General features: G+C 44.8%; 1 protein-coding gene across 1 annotated transcript in view; it reads right to left on the bottom strand.

Annotated features, from left to right (window-relative positions):
- The window catches only part of LOC147718790 (connector enhancer of kinase suppressor of ras 2-like), a 1,944,591-nt gene that overhangs the window by 167,850 nt on the left and 1,763,352 nt on the right, over window positions 1–13,389 (bottom strand). The window lies entirely within an intron of this gene.

Genomic DNA, 13,389 nt, shown 5'->3' with positions numbered 1-13,389 from the left:
GGAATAAAATTGAGTATCATGTATGTTTATGCATAACAATACAAATAAGTATAAAAGCTAAGACCAACGCTAAAAAGGTATTAAATACACAGATTGCAAAAGACTTTGACAACTACGTATTAACCAATTAATAAAAGCTTCAACAAAACCCATGACCCACGGGGAATGCCTTTTACATCAAACAGTAGTATCATTTACATCACTTGATTAGGAGCTAATCTTACAAATCCGGAGAACCCAAGCCCAACTTACATATTTGGCTACACCTATAACCACTAAGGGAGAGGTGTCGGTTTTCAGGATTCTGCTCGCGGCCAACGCAGATCTAGTTCCCATTGACCGACAAACAGGTCATAACCACTGCCGTCTGGGTCGATGATATTCCGGGTAGACAAAAAGGAAGTGGTCGACCGTTTCAACCTGGTCCACGCAAAATGGGCATTTATCACTACCTAAGTTGGTTCATCTGCTCGTTAACCCTCGTAACGGTAGGGTGCCTATTCTAAGCTGATGATACAACTTACTGTCTAAAGGTTTCATTATGATATCCCAATATTCTTCCAGGTGCAGGTCGTCCTTGACGCCAAGAAAGGTTGCCGTCAGGGAGCTGCCAGTCATGGATTCATATCTCTTAGCTTTTATCCATGACCAGTACACATCCCTTAAAATCTTTTTAGGGGGAAAAACCGCTGTATCGGGGTTGACCCATAGCTCCCCCAGCCCCATATCGGTCAGTAGTATTTTGATTTCAGACAGCCAAGGGATTCTGTGGGAGCCTCCTAACCCTTTAACTTCAAGTAAGGCCGTGGCATATAAGGATAATTCCGGTGTAGCCCACAGACGTCGCCAAAACGCCAGTGGTCTATACCGTACAACGTCCTCAACAGGCTGGCAGCCCAGGTCATACAATAGGGGAATATGTGGAGTGGATTGAGGTAACCCTACCACGGACCTCAGAAATTTATTCTGAGCGACCCTTAAAGGAGCCAGGTTACTAAAACCCCACAATTCTGCACCATAAAAGATGGCGGGGAGGATTTTTAAGTCATAGATTTTAACTAAGGGTGCCAACGGTTTAGTTAGGGTGAGCTTATGTTCTTTAAGCAAAGCCCCTCCTAATTGAGTGTGTTTTAGGGCATACACATATATCTGGGGTTTCAAGCACATTTTATCGCTGAAAGTGACCCCCAAATATGTGAAGACGGATGTCTGATCCAAAGTGGCCCCTCCCATATGCACCCTTGCGCTTACTTGTCATGCAGCGTGGAGAACCATGAACTTGGTCTTCCCCACGTTGACTTCCAGCTCATGTTTGCGACAGAACAACTCAAAGCAGACAGTGCCAGCTGTAGTCCCTGTCTCATCTTAGATATTAAAAGAGTGTCGTCTGCGAACATGAGCAGGGGCACCTTCATACCAGCTAGGGTTGGTGCATCTGTCGGATGATTAGAAAAATATTTGACCACCCAGTTAATAAATAGTGAGAACAGGGTGGGGGCCAAGACACACCCTTGTCTTACCCCTTTGGACACCTCAAATCTTGCGTTACCTCCCCTGGTTTACCCCAACAAACCTGGGCGTATGTATGTTCATGAAGGTTGACCAAAATTGCCACCAACGTCCACGGCATTCTCATCCCCAGCAGAGCTTCCTAAAGTTCGGCCCTAGGCACAAGGTCAAATGCGGATCTTAAGTCCACGAAGGCCGCAAGGAGCATACCGCCCCCAAGAAATACTTCCTTCCAATACAAAAGTATGAATCTAAAGGCTTGGTCCAAGGTCCCTAAGTGTGATTCAAAACCAGCCTGGAGGGGCATTAGAATTTCAGTTTCCAACATCCAGCACTGAATACGACTCAATACAAGGCGGGCTATGATCTTTTGAACCGCGTCAATAAGGCTTATCGGTCGATAATTGGCCGGGGCAGAGCGATCGCCTGTCTTATAGATCGGCAATATCTCAGCTCCGTGCCAAGAATCAGGAACCGGTACACCTCTAGCTAGGGCATTGGCAATCGTAGTTAAATAAGGGACCCATAATATTTGCTCTTGCTTAGATAAGTCCGCGGGAATGCAGTCAGGGCCAGGGGCTTTTCCACTCGGAATTAGTTTAAGAACTGACTCCACCTCACTGGGGGCAAATAGCACAGGCTCATCAAAACAGAGTGGTGGTGTTATTTCTGCAGGCCGATCCCTTATCTTAAACTGATTTTCAAAATAGCTCACCCACTGTTGTGGCTCAACATGGGTGGTTATGGTTGTAGATTGCTGGCAGTTACCCCATTTAAGGAGGTGCCATAATTGGGTCATATTCCGGCTTTCGCAGGTCTACAATAGTTCCCTCCACCGATCCTCATCCCATATGCCTATTGTCGATATTCAGTAGTCCAATCATGTGCGGTGGGATGTTTTTTTAGCTGAATGACAATGATTGTCTCTTGGACTTTGCCCAAGAACATGAAGTGGAAGATGGGAGAGGGTTGGATAGGTTATATGTGTCAATTTTGATTTTTTTTTAGGAGTGGCGTAGTTGCCAAACTTTTAATGAGAAGGTAAAGGTGTCCAGAGTGAAGGTCATGATATTCAGAAGGGGAGTAAGTGTGTAATCTGATGATAAAGGTGGTTTTCTGCAAGCTGGTTAACTCAATTATCAAAGGTTCAAAGTAGTGCCTGATGGGGAAGTTATGGAGTTATATGGGCGAGTCATGTAGATGTTTGTGAGGCCTATGTTGATTATGTTAACAAAGTAGTGATTTATATCAGTTAGAGTTTGTATGGGATCATAGTGAGTGATAGGGGGGAGTGGAATGAAGAAGTATTTGAATTCCCTGAATAAATTCCTAATTTCATTATTGGAGGGAGTGGTCACAGAACAGCTTGGAGATCTCTTCAAGCAAGGGGACTGTGTTATAATCAAACAAAACAGACTTTTACTATGAACTAAGAACATATGCAATCAGAATTTGTAAGGAAACGTTGTTTAATCACAATGGCATCCAAAATGTATTTATACACAAAAAAATGTATTTTAAAGACATCCAAAATTAGTGCCCCAGAGGGAAGAATGGGAAGGGTGTTAGTGGAAGGAGTAGTGTAAGGTAGAGGGTAGTGACATAGTGAAGGCCAAATGACCTGAATAATCAAATATAAACGACCTCCAGAGGCCCCACAAATGGATCAAGCTCTCCAGGCAGGTCAGAACTCACACAGCAGAGCTCAGCGGGGAAGCTGGGGTGAAGTCCATTTGTTCCTGGGACTTCTTAACAGGAGGCCAGCTCCCTCAGGCCCTTGGAGATCTCTTCACGCAAGGGGACACAGCAACAGCAAAGTCCTTCCCCTCTCCTTGGCAGCAAAGCAACTGCAGGCCAGCCTTACAGCAGGTCAGTCCTTCTTCTTCAGTCTTCCAGCTTTCTCCAGGATGATCTAATCTTCTGGGGTCTGGGGGGCATATTATCAAGGACCGGTGTTAAAATTATCGCCGTTTTATCGGCAGGAAACTGCTGATAAAACAGCGACAATGGGCTTGATATTACGCCCTTGTTAATTCCCATAGAAGCCCATGTTAACACAAGAACATGGGCTTCTATGGGAATTAACAAGGGTGTATTATCAAGCCCATTATCGCTGTCTTATCAGCAGTTTCCTGCCAATAAAACGGCGATAATTTAAACACCGGTCCTTGATAATATGCCCCCTGGTTCACTGAAGGCAGAGTCTTTTGCCTTGTCCAAACCAGTTCTGGTCAGTCCTGGAGCACTTTGTTTACCTGACTCCTTATTTCCTTTGAGAGAGAGGGGCAGGGTCGTCAGCCGCCCAGCAGGGGGTAGAGCCAGCATTGTGGAAGGCAGGCACAGCCCTATTCGGGCCCAGGTGCTATCCCCTCCCACCACTCAAGATGCAAATGGATCTATTCAGCCCTGGGCTGACCCAGCCAGCCTCCCGGAGCCACCCCAGCCCCTGTCACTCACAAAGCAGACAGTCAATTCACAAACAGGCAAAGGCACACAGAAAGGTCAGACAAGAAAACAGCCATTTGGGCTGTTTTCAAACACAGTATTTGAAAACCATCCCTCCTAAAAGATGTGTTATTAAATTCTGAGTTCAGGGATACCAGTTTTTGATTTTCTATCTTGCTCCTATGGGAAGATATGCAGGTAATCGTTACACACAGCATTCCCCATTCTAGTCTATGGGCAAGATAGCCTTTCAATAGTGAAAAACAAAAATGGCTGTAATTCACTATCAAAGCATGTCACCCACACTAGTACATGCTCTCCCTTTCACATACACTGCACCCTGCCCACAGGCATACCTTGAGCCTTCCATAGGGGTGTCCAATATGCACAGAAAGGGAAGGGTTAGGCCTGGGCATTGTGGACACTGGTCAGGTCAACATGGCAGTTAGCAACTGCACATAGGCACTGCGGTGGCAGGCCCGAGACACCCTTTCAGAGCTACTCATGTGGGTGGAACAATCAGTGCTGCAGGCCCACTGGTAGCATTTGAATCACCAGCCCTGGCACATTCAGTGCACTTTACTAGGGACCTACTGGTAAAACAAATATGCCAATCATGGATAACCAACCACAACAACAGTTTACTCAGGGAGCACTTGCACTTTGACACTGATCAGCAAAGTGCCCAAAGCATCTAAACCAGCAAAAACAAAATCCAGCAAAGCGTCAAAAATACAGGAGGTAGAGGCAAAAAGTCAGGGGAAACCACACCAAAGATGCAAGGTCTAACAATGGATTATCAGCAGGGGTAAATATGCAACCACCACTAGCAGTAAGGCCACCAACACAATACAAGGTCCAGACAATGTCTCAATAAATTATTCCCTTGCGCAAACCTTGCTAGCTGGCAACAAGCAGGCAGGCTTGCCTCAGGAGACAGGTGTGTAAAGCATTTAAAAACACCAGTACATTAAATAAGTAGGACACTACACCCTTAAAAATCAAACACCAATTTATAAAAATAGGATATATTTGTATTTTTGAAATGACATCAAAATACCAAACATCCAATGTAGGGAACCGGAGATATGAATTTTTAAAGAATAAACAATTTCTAGTGCTTAAAAAACAAAAGTGCCAAATTGAGACATCTGTTGCGCTTGACTGGGACGAACTCAAAGTTTGAGGCCGATTGCAATGTGGTCCTGGTCAAATGCACTAAGCGTGAGGCCTCGGTCAAAATATTACCTTCGCACTTAGAAACTTTTATGGAGCTTTTCCCCTCGATGGTGAGCAGGTCACTTTGTCAGGCCAGATTCACAGCGGGTTTACTGGTTTGATTCAGCAAGAGCTCCCACACAATTCCTGAAAATCTGGAGCTCCGGAGCTTTCAGCGGGACGAACCTGAAATCCAGGCCGGGTTGCGGTTATCAACGTCAGGTTGGGCACCTTATGGAGCTTTTTCCAAAAGTTGATCCAAACTTCTGGAACTTCTTCCTGAAGTTCCTCTTGTGGGTTCAAAGTGCCCAAAACACAAATCCAGGCTTCCAGAGTCTCGAAGTTGTTCCTCGGAAATTGGGACTACAGTTCTTGCAATGCACCTTGCTAAATCGCTTAAAGTTCCGCTGAAGGCAGTCAGCTGGGTTCTTCTTGCTAGAGATGATGCAGGTGGAGCTCTTTTAACCTGTTACTTTCAGGGAGTCCACTCCTTCTCTTTTTGAAGCAAGACTAAGTCTCCAGGGATGTAGTTCCTTAGTGTGCAGCAGGCACAGTCATTCAGAGTGCTGCCCTGCTGGAACCCTGGCCTCTTGTTGCAGGCCAGGGTTCCAGCAGGGCAGTCCTTCTTCTTGTAGTTTCAGTCAGCACATCCAAGTTGCTATGCAGCTCTCACATATTTATCCAATGGGCTGGGGCAACAAGTAGGGGAACACCCCTGTCCAATGGGCTGCAATGTGCCACCTAAAAGCATGACAGCTTTCTCCAAAGTGAATGAATGAATAATCTTTTCTATAGCGCATGGCTACCCTGGGGCATCCCAGAGCTGTTAGACCAAAAGACTGAAGGAGACATTTACTGAAACAGAAGTGTCTTTAATCGCTTCCTGAAGGCGAGATGGTTGCTTTCAAGACTGATGTTGTCCGGGAGGTTGTTCCAGCATTTGGCTGCTAAGAAAGAAAGCTGGCGACCACCCATTCGGGCTCGCTTCACCCTGGGTACCACCAGCAGATTACGCTGATTGGACCTAAGGGATCTGAGAGATTGATGTAGACGGAACATGGGTAGAAGAATCTTGGGGCCGTCATTCCAAATAGACTTGTGTGCCATACACAAGATTTTAAACGTGATTCTTTCATCAATCGGCAGCCAATGCAATTGTCGCAATGCAGCCCTCGCCGAACTGCGTCTGGGTACATTCATAAGCAGCCGAGCTGCACAGTTCTGCACCGTTTGCAGTGTATGAACGGATCCTACTGGGGCCCCCAAATAAACAGCATTTGCATAGTCCAGCAGCGAAAGAATCATCGACTGAACTAGCATGCGTCTGGCCTCAAACGGAAGAAGAATAAGGACCTTCCTGAGGACCCTAATCAGTCCATAGCAGGTTGCCACCACCTTCTTGGCTTGTACTTGAAATCCCAAGGAAGAATCAAGCCATACCCCCAGACTCTTTATCTGGTGCTTGGGGGGGGGGGGGGGGTTTGTGGTGAAGGACCCAGACAGTTTGGCCACCAAGGATCCAGGTTAATGAGAGCTTTATAACCCAGAAGCATGATGTCTGTTTTGGACCCATTTAGTTTCAAAAAGGAGGAGGTCATCCACTCCAGCACTTTAGTGAGGCAGGGGGTCAGATAGTTGATCCCTCGTCCTATGGCGTCGTCCCTTGCTAGGGACACCACCAACTGAGTATCATCAGCGTAGGTGACAAGCTGAATTCCCCAGGGAAGTACCACCTCACCCAGTGGTCTCATGTAGATGTTAAACATGGTCGGACAAAATGAGGATCCCTGGGGAACGCCGTGATGCAGTTGGACCTGGCTCGATGACACATCCTCCTCAAAAACGGAGAAAAATCTCTCAGACAGGAAAGACTGGAGCCATTTGAGGGCTCTTCCGGCAACTCCAGCAAGGCGGAGACGATGGAGTAGGAGGGGGTGATTCACCGTATCGAAGGCAGCGCTGAGGTCCAAAAGGACCACCGCCGCGCAGCCTCCGGCATCCACGATACTCCTAGTCGCCTCCACCACTGCCACCAACGCCGTCTCTGTCCCCTGTTTGGCTCTAAATCCCATCTGGGATGAGTGAAGGGCTCCTGTAGTCTCTATAAACGAAGAGAGTACATGATTAACATGCTTTTCAGCAATTTTACTGAGTCCAGGTAGAAGCGAGATAGGCCTATAGTTGGCCTAGTCTTCAGGGTCCAGATTAGGGTTTTTCAGGAGGGCCTTAACTTTCGCCAACTTCCAGGTGGGGGGGCACTACTCCCGCCTCCAAGGATGCATTGATAACATGCATTATGGCAGGACAGACCGTCCCCGACACCTGTTTACGGGCAGAAGGCGGCGCAATATCCAGGGGGGATCCTGATTTTTAATTGCTGAGGAGTCGATCGACGGTAGCCAGATCCAGCAGCAGGAACGCGTCGAGACGTCCTGAAGCGTCAGGAACAACCTCCTCGGATGTCAGCTCGTTCTCCTTGCTGTAAGGGTATTGAGCAGATGGCACAAAGCCAGCATAGATGTTGGTTACCTTAGCAGCAAAAAAGGCTGCCAGATCTTCATAACGTTTCAGGGGGTCGGGTGCAGTCACAATAACCTGGGGAGAGGTAATCAATTCCTGAAATATTTTGAATATTTCCCTAGGCTTATTGGATGCTTCAGAGATTTTGTCTTGGAAGTACGCAGATTGAGCGTTTTTCAATTGATTTTTGTATCGTCTGAGCACTAATTTATATTCCTCTTTGGCTAGGGGAGAGAAGTTTTTCCTCCATTTCCTTTCCGCCCGTTTGTATTGTTGTTTAACTTCCTTAAGTTCCCGTGAGTACCAAGGTTTTTTAGTAGGGCCCGTTCGATGACGGACCTCTTTCTTGGGAAGCATAGGGTCTAATGTAGAGTCCAACCAATTATTAAAAGCCTCATTAGCAAGGATGGGATCATCCAGAAGAGGCGGTGTGGATCTCCTCAAAGCCAATTCCCACCCCTCCATTGATAACTTAGACCAAGTCCGAGTGAATTTTTTTAAGAGGCTCACTATGGAGGTTTCGTCCAGGGGTGACCAGACAAATGAGAGCAAAGCATGGTCTGACCAGGGGACAAAGCTGGGCGCATTGCAGATGACATTCCCGAGATTAGTGAAAAAATGGTCTAATAAATGACCTCCCATATGCGTAGAGCCGTAAAGTGTGGCATGTTCATTCTCCCACAAAGCACTGCACTTTAAAATCAAACATCTTTCTCTGTGGAGTTAAGATCTGGCTAAGCCATCCTACTGGTGTGGCTCATTTCCCATACAATCCCTTTTCAGAACTTCTGCAAATTCCACTCTTGAGGCTGCCATCTATCTGGTGGGTACAGGTAGATGGGGAAGGCCTGGCTGGCATTCCTTACTGTCATGCTCGCTTTGAAGCCCGGTTTGATTTACCCATCCCCTGTCCTGTCGTATTCTCTGCAGCTGCAAGCTCCACCTATCAGGTAACCACTGCTTCTATGCAGGCCACTTATCACCTCATCACAGCAGTTTGGCTAAGCCTGTTAGGGCTGGCCAATCAGGAGAGGCTGCTAAACTTTTTTTGTCTCACAGAAAAGAAAGTTCTATCACTTCTTTTCTGTTTTAGGTATGATCATTTCAATAGTGGTAAATTGTTGGATTTATAATTACCTAACTGTCAAGTCCTTGAAATATTATTTTAGCTCACTCCAGTAAATAGGTACATTGTATAACTGTATTCCCATGTTAGCCTATGGAGCTAAAAGGGGTACAACGGGAAAAACTAAATTGATAGTTTTTCCCTCACCAGGGCCAATAAAACATCTTTTAAAATGTGTCTGCTTATGTTTACATGGCACCCTATTTGGAGGATACCTAGGGTAGACCTTAGGGGTGGCTTATAAGTAACAATATGGTGGTTTACCAATTTGGAAGCACCTTCAAATCCAAAGTTGAATTTGCATATACTTTCAGTTTAAAAGCAGCTTGCAAAGCAGGGGTGACTTTTAAAATGACAGCAGGCAACCCAGCACTGCACACTTACGTTCATGAATCTGCTGGGCCTCTAAACCTGCATGCCCTTACCATATACTAGGGACTTACAGGTAGAATGTCAGTGCCAATTGTAATTACACCTAATTACCATATATCTTTTTAATCAGAGCACTGACCCTGGGCCTGGTTAGCAGGCCCCAGTGTCTAATCTGAGTCAACTACCACCAGTATCAGTCATACAATGGGGGGTAGTCAGGGCAAGGGATGACTTTCTCACAACCAATGTCTGTTTGTTTTCCTTCATTGGGTAGGCAGGTATATGCATGGTTTAGGGTTGAACGTGTTTTGTTAAAGATGTTGTAAGAAGGCTACTATAATAAAGGAAGAACTTTCAGCCTTTGAGGCGGGTAAACTCGGGAACCACAGCGCCAATCCACACACCTGATACACCGTTGGAATCGTCAGGGTGTGTAGATGGTTATAGGCTATATTAATAAAAAACAAAACGTTATTTAAAAAATTTACAGAAAAAAAAAAGTAGTCCCTCCGAAGTAGCGCCGGCCGCGACGTGCGTGCTCACGTCAGGAGCGCGGGGAGGAGCGGCGTCCAGGAGCGCGACGAGGAGCGGCGGACATGGCGCGGTGGAGGAGCGGTGATGTGAGGAGCAGCGGACAGGCCAGCGGCGGTGCGAGCAGCGGTCAAGCTGGAGGAGCGGTGGCTGAGGTAAGGGGACCCATGTCGGGGCAGGCGGGGGACGGGCTGGGCGGGGGCCCGGGCTGCAGGAGAAAAGAGAATGATCCCGTGTTTTTATGGTGAAACAGCAATCATTAACACACCTCTAGGCCAAAAACATTAGCTATGATGTAAGCTTTCCCAGCCAATGTACTCTCTGTAGAACGGATTGGTCAGCTGTACACCTCTGCAAATAAGAACAGACATATTTAAAGCAGTATATCAGCAGCGGACATGCGGGAGGAGCGGCGGCAGAGGTAAGGGGACCCATGTCGGGGCAGGCGGGGGTCGGGGCAGGTTGGGGACGGGCCGGGCGGGGGCCCGGGCTGCTGGACAATGTCGGGGCGGGCAGGGGTCGGAGAAGCCTGTTGCTCCCGGACAAGGCCGGGACGGGCTGCTAGTTAAGCTTAATAAAGGGATAGTTCTCTCTGAACAGTGTGAGTGCATTTCCTTATGGTACATCAAGGTGAATGAAGGGTTTTAATCATGATAATGAGTATTGTTCTTGGAGTTGGCAAGGAGAAAAAGATGATGACTGTAGGAAGTGGTTGGGGTGAGACCTTTAATAGAAATGTTGAAGGATACATCAGGGTGCAACAGGCTGAGGATTGCATTGAAGATAATTGAGAGTAGTTATACTATATACAAAGAGCCAGCTTGGCTTGTGATTGTGGAAGATCCTTGGGACCTCCTGGGCAGGCTGACAAGTGTATCATTAGTGACGTTGGAAACTTTATTGGGAGGAATGAATAATATGGAGAATAGACATTGAAAATGCTGCAGCAGTGAATTTTCCTCAAGGCCAGATAATCAGTCTTGGTTGTGAAAATGGAGGTGAGGAGAGATATGCTATGTTCTAGGCCTATGTATATCATGCAATCTGATCACATAGATAGTGCAAAACTGGAAGCATGGAGCAGGTGGCACTGTTAGTTTAGGTTTAGGAGTCAAACAGCTGAGCTGATGGGCCTGAAAATAAGATAGCATTAATTAATCTACCATTTAAGAGCATGATCATTATTGTCTTCAAGAATTACTGATGACCTCTAATGTCTCGGTTCTAAATCTTCTTGCTAGGAGTTCATTGTACATCAGACATTGACTGTTTGGTGTACAGTACATAATGCTTTAAATTAGATAAGATATGATTGGAAACTTGCTGTCAGAAGAGGATTATAGGGCCATAGGAATCCTACACTTGTATATGATGTACTGAGAAGGCAAGTAGTTCCATTATGCCTTATTTGCATATGATGTAAGAAACACTTGAATAAGCAAAGGATACCAACAGTTGGGGCAATTCCTCAGAGGTACAGGCTGGATTTTCTATGCTAGACATGAAGCAGAGTAGACTATACAATATGTTTTAGTTGATTTTATATTCAAAATGATGAAAATTCAGCTTTCTATTTTAAAAAGGAACACGCGTTCTTGATCCTAGTCAAAGAAGTGAAATACATAAATGCTAAATATGTACTTCCAAATATTTTGAGCTGGGAGAAGACTGATTTTCATATGGACCCAGCATAAGTGTGAGTAGTAACAACTGATTCAAGCATTTCCATCTATGGAGTACAAATTAGTGACTGAAAGTGGTGTGTAATGGCCAGATGTGGGTTCCAAGAATGCTGTGGTAAACAAACCTAAATGTCGAGGTAAAATACATTTTAAATATGTCTGAGATTTCTTGTCATCCTACTAGGAGGTGACATAGGCTAGTAATCCAACCAGACCAACACTTACAGTGTTTGGTTAAGACTAATTTACACATGGTTGCTCCCTGTTTTTAATTGTGTAGACAAATTGAAAACAATGGACGATTGACTGAAAAGTGCCCAGAGTGATTCTCGATGTCTTAGATTCATTTAAGTTTTTCAGTCATCGCTTTTACACCATAATCATTTTGAATCTTGAATATCTTTTAATAGTCCTCTGCCAAGCTTTTGGCATTTTAATGCAAACCTTGATCAAATAATCTAAATATTACTGATTAGCTTAAATCCCTGGTAAAGTGCTCTTATAAGTATTCATGCATACAGATCTGAAATTCACTTGCCTCAGTTGTCAAGGGGTTTACAAACTGTTACTATATGTTCTTTGGGTTTAGCAAAGAATCCGAGCCATTCTTTCTTAATGTTATTGAGTAGTCTAGCATTTTTCTGAGAGTGGCTATTCTGAAGATTGCACCTGGACCATTGTTTGCGAAAATATACAGGTTTTACAGTCTCATATCTATTTTCATAATTCATTCAAAAAGTGGCTTGGTTGACAGACGTCTCTGGGACATCTGAATAAACCTGAGATCACCTGAAGTATAAGCATGAAGCTACATTTCCTGTGTCTCAATATTTCCGCCTAGAATCTCTGCTATAGTCATAGAGAAATAATCTTTCAACAGTAACTGTAAATTGGATTTCTTGAGACCCTGTAGACTTGTAATGAAGGATCCTTAAATGTCCATTTCTTAAAGGACCTTAAGAGCAGATAGTGAGACTTGTAGGTCCCGCTATCTGCTCCTAAGTAGTAATCTAGTATTTTGTCCAACTCAGCAAGGCAAATGTGGGAATAGGTGACATAGTCTGTAAGGCACATAATAATTTGTATAGGTTTATAACTTTAGCCAGGAATATATGTTTCTGGCATCTAGAATTCTGACCAAACATCTTTTTTGTAACTCTTTGTACATTATGTGGATGTATATGTTCCTCGCTAGTATACAATTTTACACCAAAATAGTTGAACAATTGTGGACTCAAATATAGTAGCAGGGACTGCCAAGTTAGTCTCAATCAGTATTATTACAGATAGATGAGTCAATCAAGACTAAGATTTGTGAGGATCACTTTAAAGATCTTCTGTTGACTTCACTATCTTGAAACAAGAACCTACATAGCTTGATGCTGATTCATAGGCTGGTAAATGCCTATAGTTTATTTCATATTCTTGTCCTGGGACTATTCCAACTATGGCTGTACAATTTTGGCCAAATTCAACTCTTTCTTCACTTGACTCTCTGGTGGTGAGGGTGAGCAGTTACAGGCTTCTCAGTGACGTAGTGTTGAAGGTAAGAGCTCAGAGCTTAACTGTCAGCCAACAGACACAATAACATAATGCCCAGTTCAGTGCTTATCTTTTATGCGAAAAGAAAGACTTTAATGACAGAACACAGTACTACACAATTCAATGAAAAAGGCATACAGGTTTGCTAACTTAGTTGTGTTAAACAGGGAAGCACAAACCCTGTCCTCTTCCAGGTATCCTCCTGATACCCCAATTCAACCTGCTATTGCGGAGATCTAGTATATTGGATCTCCAACACACTAAGGATTTAAGCAAGATTAGGCACGTATGCAAATGGCTCAAATACTATCACAAGTGAAATGTGCATCTAGACTCAATGTCTCTTTACCCCTTCTGTTAAAAGTTCTGCTCATTCGCAGCAGACTTGTCTCTGTGCATATAGGCCTATAGTTATCATTATTTTATGCAACGCAATGCAGCAAG

This window comes from Lissotriton vulgaris, chromosome 4_1 (genome assembly GCF_964263255.1).
Source record: "Lissotriton vulgaris chromosome 4_1, aLisVul1.2, whole genome shotgun sequence".
In the NCBI taxonomy this organism is placed as follows: domain Eukaryota; kingdom Metazoa; phylum Chordata; class Amphibia; order Caudata; family Salamandridae; genus Lissotriton; species Lissotriton vulgaris.
The sequence above is the reverse complement of the archived record's forward strand: the minus strand, read 5'-3'. Positions and strand labels throughout refer to the sequence as shown.